The sequence below is a fragment of the Falco rusticolus genome, unplaced genomic scaffold, assembly GCF_015220075.1.
Source record: "Falco rusticolus isolate bFalRus1 unplaced genomic scaffold, bFalRus1.pri scaffold_131_arrow_ctg1, whole genome shotgun sequence".
Taxonomy (NCBI): domain Eukaryota; kingdom Metazoa; phylum Chordata; class Aves; order Falconiformes; family Falconidae; genus Falco; species Falco rusticolus.
The window spans coordinates 26,397-41,771 of NW_023618163.1; the positions used below are offsets into that span (position 1 = coordinate 26,397).

A 15,375-nucleotide genomic window follows, 5' to 3' on the forward strand; every position below is an offset into this window, starting at 1 on the left:
ACCAGATAAACCTCATCCCTGCTTCAGTTGGTCCTTCATCCTTGTCCGAGCGAAACGGAGGGGGATGGAGAACCTGATCCCAACTCCAGGGTCTCCACCCCAGTCCCACCACCCCTCCAGTTGCTTTCTGGGGGCGGGTTTCACACCCTCCAGGTGCAAAAAATACTCCCAGCCCCCCAAAAGAAGGGATTTTTCCCCAGTTTTCCCCTCCAGAAAAGGTTCTTCCACCCACACAGCCCCTGCTCCGTCACCACCACAGAGATGCTCGCAGGCTGCCAACACGCAGATGATTTTATTTGGGATGTGATTCCCTTCGAATCCGCCTCCACCCTTAAAAAGACCATAAATTGGGGGGAAAATATAAGAAAATGGAACTGGGACATCCGGGAAAAAAAATTTTTTACCAGGAGGCATCACCGGGACGATGTGGGGATGCAGGGATGGACACCCCCCCTGTTGTGCGGGGCTTTGGGGGGGCTCCTCGCTCCTCAGGGGCTGTGAAGGTCTCCCACTGCCCCCCACCAATGCAGCCTGGATCCGCTCTGGGGGTCCTGGGGGGCTCCCAGGGGTCTTGGGGGCCTCCCAGGGGTTGTGGGGTCCCCTCTCAGTACAGCCTGGCTGCATTCTGGGGGTCCTGGGGGGCTTCTGGGCATCCTGGGGGGTCGCTAGGGGTCTTGGGGGGCTTCCAGGGGTTGTGGGGTCCCCCCCTCAATGCAGCCTGGCCACACTCTGGGGGTCTTGGGGGGGCTCCCAGGGGTTGTGGGGTCCCCTCTCACTGCAGCCTGGCTGCATTCTGGGGGTCCTGGGGGGCTCCTGGGCATCCGGGGGGGTCCCTAGGGGCCTTGGGGGCCTCCCAGGGGTTGTGGGGTCCCCTCTCAGTACAGCCTGGCTGCATTCTGGGGGTCCTGGGGGGCTCCTGGGCATCCTGGGGGGGTCTCTAGGGTGCGGCGACTGAAGAGACAGGACGTAGCTTGATGCAAGGAAGATGTCGATTTATCGTACACAATCTCGAGTTTACATATATATATATATATATAAATTAAAAAAAAAATCTATATTTTCAGAAGCCGCGCACTTTAAACAGATGGGTTCTTTAGGCAGGCAATCCTCGATCGATCGGTGGTGAACTACAAAGGACACTTTAAGTAAGTGTTTGAATTAACAGCAAGGTGTTACCTCCCCTTGGCCCATCCGTTCCCCATTCCCTTCTTGGTTTTGAGCCATCGAAATCCCGTTTGTTTTAAACATGCGTTCTCGTTGTAAGCATTGAAGCAAACGAGGAACACGTCGGACGAAACCCAACAATACTTTCAATGCCATCAGTGCTCCTTTGATTACGTTTTGTAACCAGCCCCCTGACCCAAGGCTTGAAAGCGGGGCCGTTAACCCGTTCTCAATCTTTATGGCCTGTACGTTTTTTATTAACTCCACGAGCTGCTTATGAGTAGAGTTGGAGTGATCAGTCACGTTCATAAAACACTTTCTTTAGCGCTGTTCACTACGGGCTGCTCTCTACTGTTCATACCGTTTCCTTATCGTCTAGAGGCGAGATCACGTTCCTCCTTTGTTTCTGTCTCATCCCAGTTCTTCTCATACCCCCTCAAAGTTATTTACCTCTTTGCTGCAGGAGCGCAGCTGCACTTCGTCAAAGCAAGGCCAAAGCTGCACATTATCGATGTCAAAACAACCCACTGTCTCTGTTCCGTACAATTTTACAATTTCCCCTTTTTGTTTTTGAACCGCTAGTACCGGGTTTGCCATGTCCCGCAGGGCCCTTGCAAACACGACGGCAACCAAGGTAACAGCAAACAAACGATACTGCCAATGGAGTGAACGGATGCCAAAAAGGCTGAAATTTTCTCAGATTTTGATAATAAATTGCTGCAATGGGGCGCCTAAAATCCACGCAGCACACACCGTCACAATCCTCACAGCCATGCCCTGGAACCAACAACAAAAAGCAGTGGCAAATTTCGACTCACTTTCTTAACTGCCTACCAAACAAGGTGATTGAACTCTTCAATGTTTTCCCAAACAAGGTGATTGAACTCTTCAATGTTTTCCCAAACAAGGTGATTGAACTCTTCAATGCTTTCCCAAACAAGGTGATTTAACTCTTCAATGTTTTCCCAAACAAGGTGATTTAACTCTTCAATGCTTTCCCAAACAAGGTGATTTAACTCTTCAATGTTTTCCCAAACAAGGTGATTTAACTCTTCAATGCTTTCCCAAACAAGGTGATTGAACTCTTCAATGCTTTCCCAAACAAGGTGATTTAACTCCTCAATGTTTTCCCAAACAAGGTGATTTAACTCTTCAATGCTTTCCCAAACAAGGTGATTTAACTCTTCAATGTTTTCCCAAACAAGGTGATTTAACTCTTCAATGCTTTCCCAAACAAGGTGATTTAACTCTTCAATGCTTTCCCAAACAAGGTGATTGAACTCTTCAATGCTTTCCCAAACAAGGTGATTTAACTCTTCAATGTTTTCCCAAACAAGGTGATTTAACTCTTCAATGCTTTCCCAAACAAGGTGATTTAACTCTTCAATGTTTTCCCAAACAAGGTGATTTAACTCTTCAATGCTTTCCCAAACAAGGTGATTTAACTCTTCAATGCTTTCCCAAACAAGGTGATTGAACTCTTCAATGCTTTCCCAAACAAGGTGATTGAACTCTTCAATGCTTTCCCTTGCTGTCACTCGGATAAGAGAAGAACCGCTGCGTAGCCTCCTACTACGCTAGCGTCTACAGGAAGACAATTACTGACATTCAAAGCGCAAACAATATGGAATTCTTTTGGATTAACATTATACAGAGGTAATCGGTTATCCCAAATATCAAGGCTTTCGGGAAGGTTCTGTCGTTCCCCACAGACATTCACGTTTTTTGCAACAATGTCTGCAAGCCAGTTTCAAGGAAGGGCACGCCAGACCAGGATGGGTTCAGTCAAAAAGTTCAAAACACAGCATGCTTTCTCTGAACGTGCCTCTGGGGTCATTCCCTCTTTTTTTTTTTTTTTTTTTTTTAAATATATATATGCAACCAGAGACACTTTACCGTAACAGAGAAGCCCCTATTTACCCCCCTGAGCCCGCACACAAACCGCAGCTGCATGCACCACCAGGCTCAGGGCAGAAACCATTCAGCAGTTACATGGCTATATATCACTACACGCATGCAGACACCTCTTCATCACTAGATAACCACGTTTATCTTTCCTACTCTCCTTCACAGTACCCAGCTGTTCTCTCATCTCTTGTCAGGTCAAATGCTCTCATCTTCCTCTCCTATCTCTCTCTTCAGACATTCTCTGTCCTCCTCTTTTTTGCTTGTTAATTGCGACCAGGCTGTGTGTAGCTGGGTGACCATGACCTGATGTATGTTACAATCAACTAATACAGGAAAAAAAGGCACGGGAGACATAAGGCAAACATCAATAAGGTGGTTAAAGATAATTATAATAAATCCTGTAATACTTTTGAGTCACGGCCCAAAGTTTCCCAGCCGTGAGAAGAGACCAAAGGCATCCCGCCCCTGGCTCTGCTGCAGATCTTTGTTTAAGGCTTTTGAGTTTTATATACTTTTGTAAATTAATTCACAGTGGTCACTCAGATTCCCATAACACATCCTATCAAAGTCTTCACATGCATGTCCCTGTGCTAATAATAAAAATCAATAGCAACTCGGTTCTGTAGCAACATATGACGGACAGAATCAACATCTGTTAATAAGCCAGGAAAAAAAAAAAATAGTATTTGTAGTATTACTTTGTTTAGCAAGCTAGCAGCCTAATTTACTAAGCGAGTGAAGAGCGCGTACTATTCTTACAGAAGAGATTAGAGAAGCAAAAATAATAAAAAAAAAAGTGTTATGTTGCATTCCAGAACTCGGCCTGAGCGTTAGAGTCGGCTGTGAGTTCTGCGTTACAATCATTTGACGCGTGTCGGGGTCGCGATTGTGAAAGTTGCCCGTTTTACAATTTTCATTGGCATTGTCACAGCCGGTTGTTTTAAAAGCAAACCCTTGAGCTTCCTCATGCTCGACTCGTTGCAAAATATTCTGAAGCCGATCGACAAAGGTAGGATTAAAGCTCGTGACTCTCTAGGACCCTGCAAGACTCATTAAGCCGGATTGCCTTAATAGCCATCTCCTTCATTTGCAAATCGCTGTCCCTGGGATACCTTGCCTGAGTGACGGAATCGGAATCGGCACAATTATTTTCTCCAGCCAACTGCTCATAGTTAAGAGCGATTCCCCGATTAAGGTTTTCAATCAAGGCCGTTACACGTGGCTCACAAAAATCAGATAACCACATCTTAGGCTGTATCGGAGTTAGTACCACACCGAGCAGTGACTTCCAATCGAGCAGTGTGAGCGCATAAAGCTCTGCCATCGCTTCAAGAAAGGGACACAGCAAATGCGTTATGAATCCCCCCTTCCCCCACGGCTTTGCTTAACTCTTTCACAGCCCCATATTGCACAGGCTGCCGCTCTCCAGGTCGATCTGTCTGACAAAATACTGAACATGCCCCAGCGACTCCCAAAACCCATCACTGAAGTGTTTCCCGCTTGCATTCCTGCCACCGATCCCTCAGCCCGCCTTTCACCCTCCCCCAAAATACAGTCAGTGCATCGAGAGAGGCGGGCGGCGGGGAGGGGGAAGGTCTAGCTCCTTTTCCGGATCTATAGGACCTGGATCAAAAGGTTTATCAGGGTCAATGGAATCATTGTCCGAGTTGTCCTGTTCCCGTGCTTGGTCCTGTGCCGTGAGGGTCGCTGCAGTCAGTGACAGGAGCTCTGGGGGGAGAGGTGTGGACAGAATCGCCACGGTGGACGGTGTGTTGAGCAGATCGCGCTGTCGGTGGGATTTACACCCTCCTCTAGTTCAGTGCTTACACTGTCGGCGGAATTTACAGCCTCCCCCTGGTTCAGCACCGTTAGTAGAATTAATCCACACTCGGCAAAGAGTAGTCAGGATTTGCCACCAAGATGGTAAGTGTATTCCCGACACGGAGTCCCCCTCCGCGGCAGCATCATACGATTTTCTACTGACCGCTTTCATTTCTCTCAAAGTCTCTAAATTCTCAACTGCTCGCCTGTCTCAATGAGTACAGGTTTCTACAGCTTCTTAAAACTTCATCAAATATGTGAAATCTCTAAAGTTTCTTGCCTGCTCGCCTGTCTCGTTGAGCACGGGTTTCTACAGCTTCTTAAAACTTCAAATATTTAAAATTTCTAAAGTTTCTTGCCTGCTCGCCTGTCTCGTTGAGCACGGGTTTCTACAGCTTCTTAAAACTTCTTCAAATATTTGAAATCTCTAAAGTTTTTTGGCTGCTCGCCTGTCTCGATGCACACAGGTGTTAACCTCGGGGTTCAGGTTGTCCGCCTGGTCCAGCAAGACATCTCCTCCGGAACGCAGCCCTCTTCCACGAGCTCTTTTTTATCGACCAGTTCCGTCCTTATTCTTCCAAGGCTTCGGAACACCACCATAGGGGTCTTGGGGGGCTCCCAGGGGTTGTGGGGTCCCCCCCCAGTGCAGCCTGGCCACACTCTGGGGGTCCTGGGGGGCTCCTGGACATCCTGGGGGGTCGCTAGGGGTCTTGAGGGGCTCCCAGGGGTTGTGGGGTCCCCCCCTCAATGCAGCCTGGCCACACTCTGGGGGTCCTGGGGGGTACCTAGGGGTCTTGGGGGGGCTCCCAGGGGTCTTGGGGGGGCTCCCAGGGGTCTTGGGGGGCTCCCAGGGGGTGTGGGGTCCCCTCCAATGCAGCCTGGCCACACTCTGGGGGTCCTGGGGGGCTCCTGGACATCCTGGGGGGGCTCCCAGGTGTCTTGGGGGGCTCCCAGAGGTTGTGGGGTCCCCCCCAATGCAGCCTGGCCACACTCTGGGGGTCTTGGGGGTCTCCAGGCCTCTCTCAGGGGTTGGGGGGGGGAGGGGTCCCAGTGGTCTTGGGGGGCTCTCCTGGGAGTTGTGGGGGGCCCCCCCTCAAATGCAGCCTGGCCCAACTCTGGGCTCCCACGGGTTGTGGGGGTCTCCTGGGGGCTGTGGGGGTCTTGGGGGTCTCCTGGGGGCTGTGGGGGTGTCCCAGGGGCTGTGGGTCCCCCCCAGTGCAGCTGCCCCCACTGCTGGGGCTTGACCCTGCCCCTTGTGGGGGCTTCGTGTGTGTGTCCCCCCCCGTGACCTTCACCGGGACCAGGGAACGGGGGAGCCCGAGCCCCCCCCCAGACCCCCACCCCCCCCGGAGCCCCTCCCCCGCGCACCCAAACTGGGGGGGCTGATCCCCCCAAACCCACCGAGAAAACGGGGAGGGGGGGGGGCATTTATGCCATTTTATTGAGTATATTATTAATATAAAATACCCCGACGTATTCTATATAAATATGTATTATATATTGCATATATATATGTTATATACATGTACAAATACATTACATGTATGCGTACAAATATACTACGTATACTGTTACATACATGTACAAATATACTACATATACTGTTACATACATGTACAAATATACTACATATACGCGTACAAACACACTATATATACATACATAAATATATTACACATACACACAAATATATACAATGTAAATACATACGCAAATGTACAATACAGAAACATAAATATATATTATATAGAGATATTTATAAAGTTGTATGTTACATATAATGTATAAATACATCATACGTACATATATATCTGTATATTATTTGTATCTAATATACAAATATGCTATATGGTGTGCAAATATATTAAAATATGTACCATATGTAGTACATAAATGCATATAAATATACAATACATAATATATAAAAAATGTAATACATATCATATCATGTACAATATATAATGAATGTTATATAACATATACATATAATATATAATACATAATGTATATTATACCTACATATATAGTGTCTACTTATAATAGATAATACATAATGTCTATCGTATCTACATATATACTATATCCACATATGATATATAATACATAATGTATCTCATATCCACATATATAGTATATACGTATAATATATCATTTATGATGTATATCTACATATATACCATATACATATAATATATGAAATATTATACATGATGTATATTATATCTATGTATATACTATATATGTACAACAGATAATACATAATGTATATTATATTTACAGATATACTACATACATATAATATATGATATATTATACATAATGTATATTATATCTACACATATACCATATACATATAATCTATGATATACTATACATAATGTATATTAAATCTACATACCCACCCCCCCAAGTCGCTGGGGTCGCCCCAACTGCCTCCCCCCCCCCCCCCCCCACTTGCGGGGGGTGTTGCATTTGGGCTGATTTTGGTAAAAAACGGCTTAAAAATGGGCGCATCTATAGGGTGCAGCTATAGGGTCTGTCCCCCGTATGGACCCGCTGAGCTGCTGCCGAAAGCTTTCCCGCACTCATGGCATCCATAGGGGAGGCTGTGGGGCGGGGGGACATCCCCCCCCCCCGGCTTTTGCTTCTGGTGGATACTGGGGTCCCCCTGGGTCTGTAAAAGAAGCTGGAGGGGGCGGGGGGGGGGATGGTGTCAGGGAAAGGGGAGGGGGGTGTTACCCCCCCCCCCCCAAACTCACCTGTGGGGGGGTCACCCCTCGCCTCCACGTCCTGGTTTTGGGGGGCTGGGGGGGTCCCTGCTGGCTCCATCTGTTGGGGGGGGGTGTCACATCAAACCTGCCCTGGGAGGAATTGGGGTGCAAGGTACCCCCTAAAGCTGCGCCCCCCCCCCCCCAAGGGTGGGACTGGGGATTGCCCACCCCCCCAAATCATCCTGACCCCAGATTTAGGAGTTGCTCTGGCCCCCCAAAACAGTGGGGTGGGGGGCGCTGGGTGGGATATGGGGGTTACAGGTGGGTGCCGGCGGTCTCGGGGTCCCCCACTGCAGCCCCCCACCCCCAGGATGAGTTGGGGGGGTGTCCGCATTACAGCCCCCCACCCCCAAGATGATTTGGGGGTCCCCCCATCACAACCACCCCCACCAGGATGATTTTGGGGTCCCTCCATTGCAGCCCCCCCCCCCCCCCCCGGGGACGATCTGGGGGTCCCCCCATCACATCCCCCCCCCCCCGGGACGATCTGGGGGTCCCCCCATCGCACCCAGCCCCCGGGACGATTTGGGGTCCCTCCCCCACCCCCCCCCCCCCCAACTTGGGGTGCTCGGTGTTACGGGGATAAAGACCCCCATCCCCCCCCCCCCCCGGTACCTGCAGGTGGGGGGGGGGCGATACTGTCACCCACCCCGTGCACCCCGGTCACGCGTGGGGGGGGGGCCGGGAAGGCGGAGCACGATCGTGGGGGGCGGGGGGCAGTGGGGGGGGGGGGGGGGGCGGGTGGGGAGTTGGGGGGGGGCGAGTGGGGAGTGGGGGGAGCGGCGGCTCAGGGAAGGCGGAGCACGATCGCGGAGGGGGCGTGGCGTGGGGTGGCGGGCGTGGCTTCGTGGGCGGGGCCTAGGGGTGGGCGGGGCCTAGGGGTGGGCGTGGCCGGGTCGGCGGGTTCCGGCGAGGTGATAGACGCGTGTGTCCTGCATAGGTGCAAAGGAGTGTGAGCGCCTATAGGCGGCCATAGGGGTGGCTATAGGCACATATAGGGGCGTCTATAGGCTCATATAGGAGTAGCTATAGGGGTGTCTATATGTGTGTATGGGCGCATCTATAGGGTGCATCTATAGGGTCTCTGCCCCATACGGATGCGGTGGTGCGTCACCAGGTTGGAGCTCTGGCTGAAGCTCCTGCCGCACTGGGTGCATCTATAGGGTGCATCTATAGGGTCTGTCCCCCGTATGGATCCGCCGGTGGGTTAATGAAGCCGAGCTGCTGCCGAAAGCTTTCCCGCACTCATAGCATCCATAGGGGCGGCTGTGGGGCGGGGGAACCCCCACCCCCACCCCCGCTTTGGCTTCTGGTGGATATTGGGGTCCCCCTGGGTCTGTAAAAGAAGCTGGGGGGGGGATGTGTGTGTGTGCATGTATGGGAGTGAATGTATATACGTGTATATAGGTGACTATATATGTGTGTGCATGTATGTGTGCGTATGTATGTGTATGGTGTGAATATAGGTGTATACGTGTGCGCATGTATGTGTGCGTATGTATGTGTATGGTGTGAATATACGTGTACACGTCTATAGGTGAGTATATATGTATGTGCATATGTGTGTGTGCGTGTATGCATGTGAATGTACATATATACGTGTGTATAGGTCAGTATATATGGGTGTGCATATGTGTGTGGGGGTGTGCATGTGTATACATGCGTATGGGTGTGTGTACATGTGCATATGTGGGTGTATATTTGCATATAAAGGTCTATATACGTATATACATGTGTATATATGTGCACATACAGGTCTATATACATATGTAGATATACATGTGTGTGTATATATGCATACATATGTGTATATACAGCTGTATGTATATATATTTGCATATATGTGTGTATGTATACGTATATACACACATAATATATATCCCTGTATGCCCCTATATTCACACCCTTATGGGGTGTATAGATACATATATGTACATACATTTGTGTGTCCATACATGTATATACACACATGTGCACATATACACCCCCCCAAGGGGTCTCTCTGTGTATATGCATGTGCATACATATCTATAGGTGTTTAGATGTATCTCTGTGTGTCTATACATGTGTATATGTGCCTATATGTGTCTATACACACCTATATGTGCATATAGGTGCCTGTATGTATCTATATTTGTATTATACAGGTCTGTATGTATTCATAGATGTGCCTATAGACGTCTGTATGTATCCATAATGTGTTATACGGGTCTATATGCATCCATATATGTGCCTATAGACGTCTGTATGTATCTATGCTGGTTGATACTCATCCATATAAGTGCCTATAGACGTCTGTAGTATCTATGCTGGTCGATACGCATCCATATAAGTGCCTGTAGACGTCTGTATGTATCTATGCTGGTTGATACGCATCCATATAAGTGCCTATAGATGTCTGTATGTGTCTATGCTGGTCGATACGCATCCATATAAGTGCCTATAGACGTCTGTATGTGTCTATGCTGGTCGATACGCATCCATATAAGTGCCTATAGACGTCTGTATGTGTCTATGCTGGTTGATACGCATCCATATAAGTGCCTATAGACGTCTGTATGTATCTATGCTGGTTGATACGCATCCATATAAGTGCCTATAGACGTCTGTATGTGTCTATGCTGGCCGATACGCATCCATATAAGTGCCTATAGACGTCTGTATGTATCTATGCTGGCTGATACGCATCCATATAAGTGCCTATAGACGTCTGTATGTGTCTATGCTGGTCGATACGCATCCATATAAGTGCCTATAGACGTCTGTATGTATCTATGCTGGCTGATATGCATCCATATAAGTGCCTATAGACGTCTGTATGTGTCTATGCTGGCTGATACGCATCCATATAAGTGCCTATAGACGTCTGTATGTATCTATGCTGGCTGATATGCATCCATGTAAGTGCCTACAGACGTCTGTATGTGTCTATGCTGGCTGATACGCATCCATATATGTGCCTATATGTTCTAGTTGAATAGAAACCAATCAAGTCCGAAATGGATTCAGTAAATATTTATTAAGGCAGGAAAGCCAGCGCAGCGCTGGCGGCCGGGGAGCCGCCGGTTCCAGCGAGCTGAGCGGCTCTTTTTATCGTCGCCAATGTCGCTCCTGCCACCTCCCGTGACGCGGGACTATCGCGGTGACGCTTCCCTTGTCGAACAGGACGTTCCCGCGTCTGGTGCAGCGAGATAACGCTGTGGGCGTGTCTCCTCTTGTTACACAGGCCCTTCTCAAGACCCCCGCAATGGGTTGTTCCTCTTGCTTAACTGGTTTGATCAGCAAATTGCCCTGAGTTACTTGTTACCATTCCCCCCTTCTTTTAGTTATAAGTGATTCGCTGATCAAACCTAGACGATACCTCACAAGCTGCATCTAGTTCAGGATTTTTATTTGGTCGGATTTTCATCTCCAGTTCCGATTGCTTCATCACCGTTAGCTGCACTTTTCCCAACCTGCTTTTAAAAAGGTTACCAATTTATATTTAAAAATCTATCTTTAATGGCTACGTCCCAGTTTGAAGCTACGGTTCCACATCCCCAATATGCACAGTGACAGTGATTAGGGAAATTGCAATTAGTTTTCCCTGGATTTGAACTGGGGCGGAGATAAAAAGGTTTTATTGCTCTTTCTCGTCGACCGGGTGGGTCTAGTTCATAAAAGATTAAATCTTCCAATTTAACTTGGAATTTTGGAGGTCCGGCTGTCAACGTTATACCGAACTTCTATTGAATCTTCCCATCGACCTAAGGTCCCATTGAAGGGTTGATGTTCATTTTCTAAAGTCGTGGTAATTAATATCATTATCAGGATAACAGCCTTCATCTCCCCACCGTTCAGTACCTCTCTGCCTTTCCTCGTCTACCCTTTTGCAGAGAGCAACGGGATATCAATATCTTCTCGGCAGCAGCAGGTAGTCTTCAGGGGAATTTTGCCGTTACCCTGTCAATAATTTCCAAGGTCTAAAGAGTTAGTTATCTCTCAAATATATTTCCACCTGTTTGCTTGTTGTGCCCGTTTCCAGGCGAATCTTATAGTACACTGTCCTAAATCTCTATACCAGTCTGTTTCATGGACTTCCCAAAGTTCAGGTACTGACAGTTCCCATCCACAAAATAATTTACGAATTTCCACTTGATCCTCTGGTCCCCTGGTACCTATCGAATCATTGCGACATTCCATACAGTAAGGTTGTCTCTTAAATGAAACACAGGACCAATCCCTCTCACAATTTAGACATCGGCAAGCAACCCAACATGAATGTCCGGAAGTGGGGTGTTTTAAGCAGGGTATTCCCCGGAGATCTGCTGTTCCGGGTGATTCGGGTATCTCCGTCTCTGTGTTGTTTTGCGGTCAGCCAGCGATGGTGAGACAGCACAGTCCCCGTAACGTCCTTCACACCGCCCCGTGGCTCAACACTGCTGCTCCGCGGGTGGCATAGATAAGAGAAAAGATTCTGCCAACTATCCAAACGAGGTTAACAACCCTTATCTAAGCATTAAACCCATTTACCGTTATCAATAAACAATAACGGGCAATGACTAAAACCGACTAACAAGAACTATAAATCCCTAACAAACGTTTAGCTAACCATTCAAAACTCAAACATGTCATAAGCTAATTTCAAAACATTCTCATAACCAAACTACATAACAAAACAAAATAAAACATTTCTTGGCATATATAAGGTTTGTTTGTGGGGGTTAAGAATCAAGAGCCAAGAGGGGCATTTAAAGGGGTAAATTTTCATGCCCCTTTAAGGTTAGGCTGCGCATGCGTTTTCATTGTGCAGTTTTGGTCAGGGCGTTAGCCTGAATCTTGACCAGGAGGGTCACGGACCAATTTGTTTGTCTCGCCACAAACAATCCTTATCATTTTGGAAAAAAATGGGAGAAGGAGACGACACGCTCTGTACGGTTTCGCTGTTCGGCCTTTGTCTCATCGTGACTACAGTAACCCTCAGCATGTGCTTTTGTGAGCGTGCGAGAGACCGTTATATAAACCAAAGAAAACTGTTGATCACAAGTTACCATGTGACTTGTTACCCGTTTCTGTTCATCTTCGTCACCTCGTGAAGAAAAATACCAAGGGCCAGGCACGGACTATCATGGAGGGAACAGATGGAGCTACCGCCCCGACATTATTCAGGACTGTGCTGGACTCACGAGCGAAGAAGTTCGTTTTCCACGTCACGTGAGACTTTGCCGGACTGTTATTCTGTCATTCGACTTCTAGTTCGCGTTTGTTAATAAACTGTTGTTTGTTGATAAATTGTTATTTGTTGTTTACTGGTTGTCAATGGTTCATTGAATTTACTTTGCGTCCAACACACCGTTTTCAAAATAACTCCAAAGGGTTGGGTAATACTTATATCAATAACCTACAAAAACCAAAACCTAAAACAACACTTATAGCTATACGTTTCACTTAGGTAATAAATAAAAATCAGTATTATTTAAATGAACTATAAACACTATGGTTTCTTAACACAGTCCCTTTTTTTTTTTTTTCATGCATCACCATCATGGCTAGACTATAGGGATTTCTCGTGCGCGGTCTTTCCAGATTTTTCCAACACATTCCGTGGGGCTTTAAAAAATTGCGCATAGGCATACACGGATCATTCGTGTGATAAAAGATGGATGCTGAGTGTCCAGATGAAAGTCCCTGACCCATTTCTTATGGCGCTATGGCCAAACGACAGGTCCTTGCTTTCAGTGCAATGTTTTCTCACCATCAGACCGCCACGTCACCTGCCAGGGAGGAAGGCTCTGAGTGCGCATTTCCCCCTCTGAACATCCCGTAAGGTGAGTGGGGTTTTGTTTTTTTTTTTTTAAAAAGTGTAACCTATACGGTTCATTATAAAGGGGAATCAAAAACATTTTGTTGTTGTTGTTGTTTAGGCAGAGGGTGTGTTTTCCTACTGTTTTTCTACTGTCACACATAAAGAACTTACGGCGGAGGTGGAAAAGTATAAAAGACGTTACCACATCCTCGTCTATGCGTTCCTGGCAGTTGTTTTCTTTGCTATTCTATTTTTATTTTTACTCAGCCGACATTGTTACATGAATTGTTAATAGTCAATTGTTCCCAGGTTCTCGTTTGCTATTAAATTGTTACTGTGTTAACTATATAACCTGTATTGTCGACTGTACATTTTGGCGTACGACTCGAATTTGTTTAACGCCATCGGGTGAAACCATAGTAACAAATTGCACGTTAGTTCTAACGTTTTGAATTAATCTTGTAAAACATGGAACAGCACATGGCAAAAACAATAAGGTGGCTAATCCACATAACAAATAAAATTGACACCCACGGCCAGTCCCTGAATCCTAAAGGACTCCCACATACCAAAAAGTTGAACGGGTTTACGGATGTCGGGTAAACTGAGGACAGGTGCTTCTACCAGATCTCTTTTTATATTTTCCCAACGATTCTCATCTTCAGGGGACCATTTTACCAACCCGTTTTTAGTTAATTTTTCGTACAAGAATTTTACTTTACTGCTGTAATTTTCTATCCACTGTCGACAATACCCTAAATAATCCCAATAACCGTCTTATCTGTCCTTTATTAGTGGGCGCTGTTAGAGACAAAATTCCTTTTACTCTTTCGGGATCTAATTTCTTGTGTCCCTTTGTGAGCCAATGTCCCAAATATTTTACCTCTTCTTCAGTAAACTGTAATTTGGACTTAGAAACCTTTAATCCCTTGAGGCCTAAAAAGTTCAATGATTTGATGCTCTCATTTCTGACTCCTTCTTGAGTTTTTCCAGCCATCAATAAATCATCCACGTATTGTATTAGAATTAGTCCCTGACTTAATTCGTAAGATTCCGGTAACTGTTCCAGAGCTTGTCCAAACAAGTTCGGGGACTCTGTGAATCCCTGGGGCAAAACGGTCCGCCGTAATTGTCCTTTTCTATGGGTCTTGGGGTTCTCCCACTCGAAAGCAAAATAGTCCCTTACGTTTTTCTTCTAAGGGACAAGGCCAAAAAGCATCCTTTAGAACTCTATACCATTTATAATCTGGATTTAACTGATTAAGTATAGCGTGCGGGTTAGCCACCACAGGGAACCGGGAAATGGTTCGTTCATTTACAGCTCTCAGATCTTGTACTAAGCGATAAGACCCATCTGGGGTTTTTACGGGCAATACAGGAGTGTTGTGGGGAGACATACCGGGTTCCAAAAGCCCCTGGGCCAAAAGTCCCTCAATTCCTGGCTGCACCCCTTCTCTCCCCTCTCTAGAGATGGGATAATGTTTTATCCTAATTGGCTGGTCTGGGTCTTTTACGGAGACCGCCATCGGTTTGACATTTAATTTTCCCACCGACCCTGGGCTATACCAAGTTTCTGGATTAATTTTGGCTTCACCTTCCGCGGTTAATAAGCATAATCTTACTTTTAATTCCTCTTGATCTACTTCCAAATCGATTCCTAATTCCACCAGGAGGTCTCGTCCCAGAAGGTTATACTCAGCTTCTGGGACCGATAAAAATGTTCCCACCCCATATTTATTTGGAGCTTCTATTGTTACATTCCTTACCAGGGGCGCTTTGAAAGGTTCTCCCTTAGCACCGATTACTTGGAGTTTATCCCTTGATTCAACACATCCAGATGGTAACTTTTGGATGGTTGATCTTTCGGCGCCCGAGTCCACGAGGAACTCGAACGCTTCATGCTGAGGACCCAATTTTAATTTATCA

The 15,375-nt window shown here is 46.9% G+C and overlaps 1 long non-coding RNA gene across 1 annotated transcript; it reads right to left on the bottom strand.

Annotated features, from left to right (window-relative positions):
* Positions 1–10,992: 10,992 nt before the first annotated feature.
* LOC119141985 lies at positions 10,993–15,369 on the bottom strand. The gene is made up of 2 exons (XR_005102123.1): positions 12,695–15,369; positions 10,993–12,085 (listed from the first exon to the last, which is right to left on the bottom strand). It is a non-coding gene; the product is annotated as an uncharacterized LOC119141985 (long non-coding RNA).
* Positions 15,370–15,375: the final 6 nt, after the last annotated feature.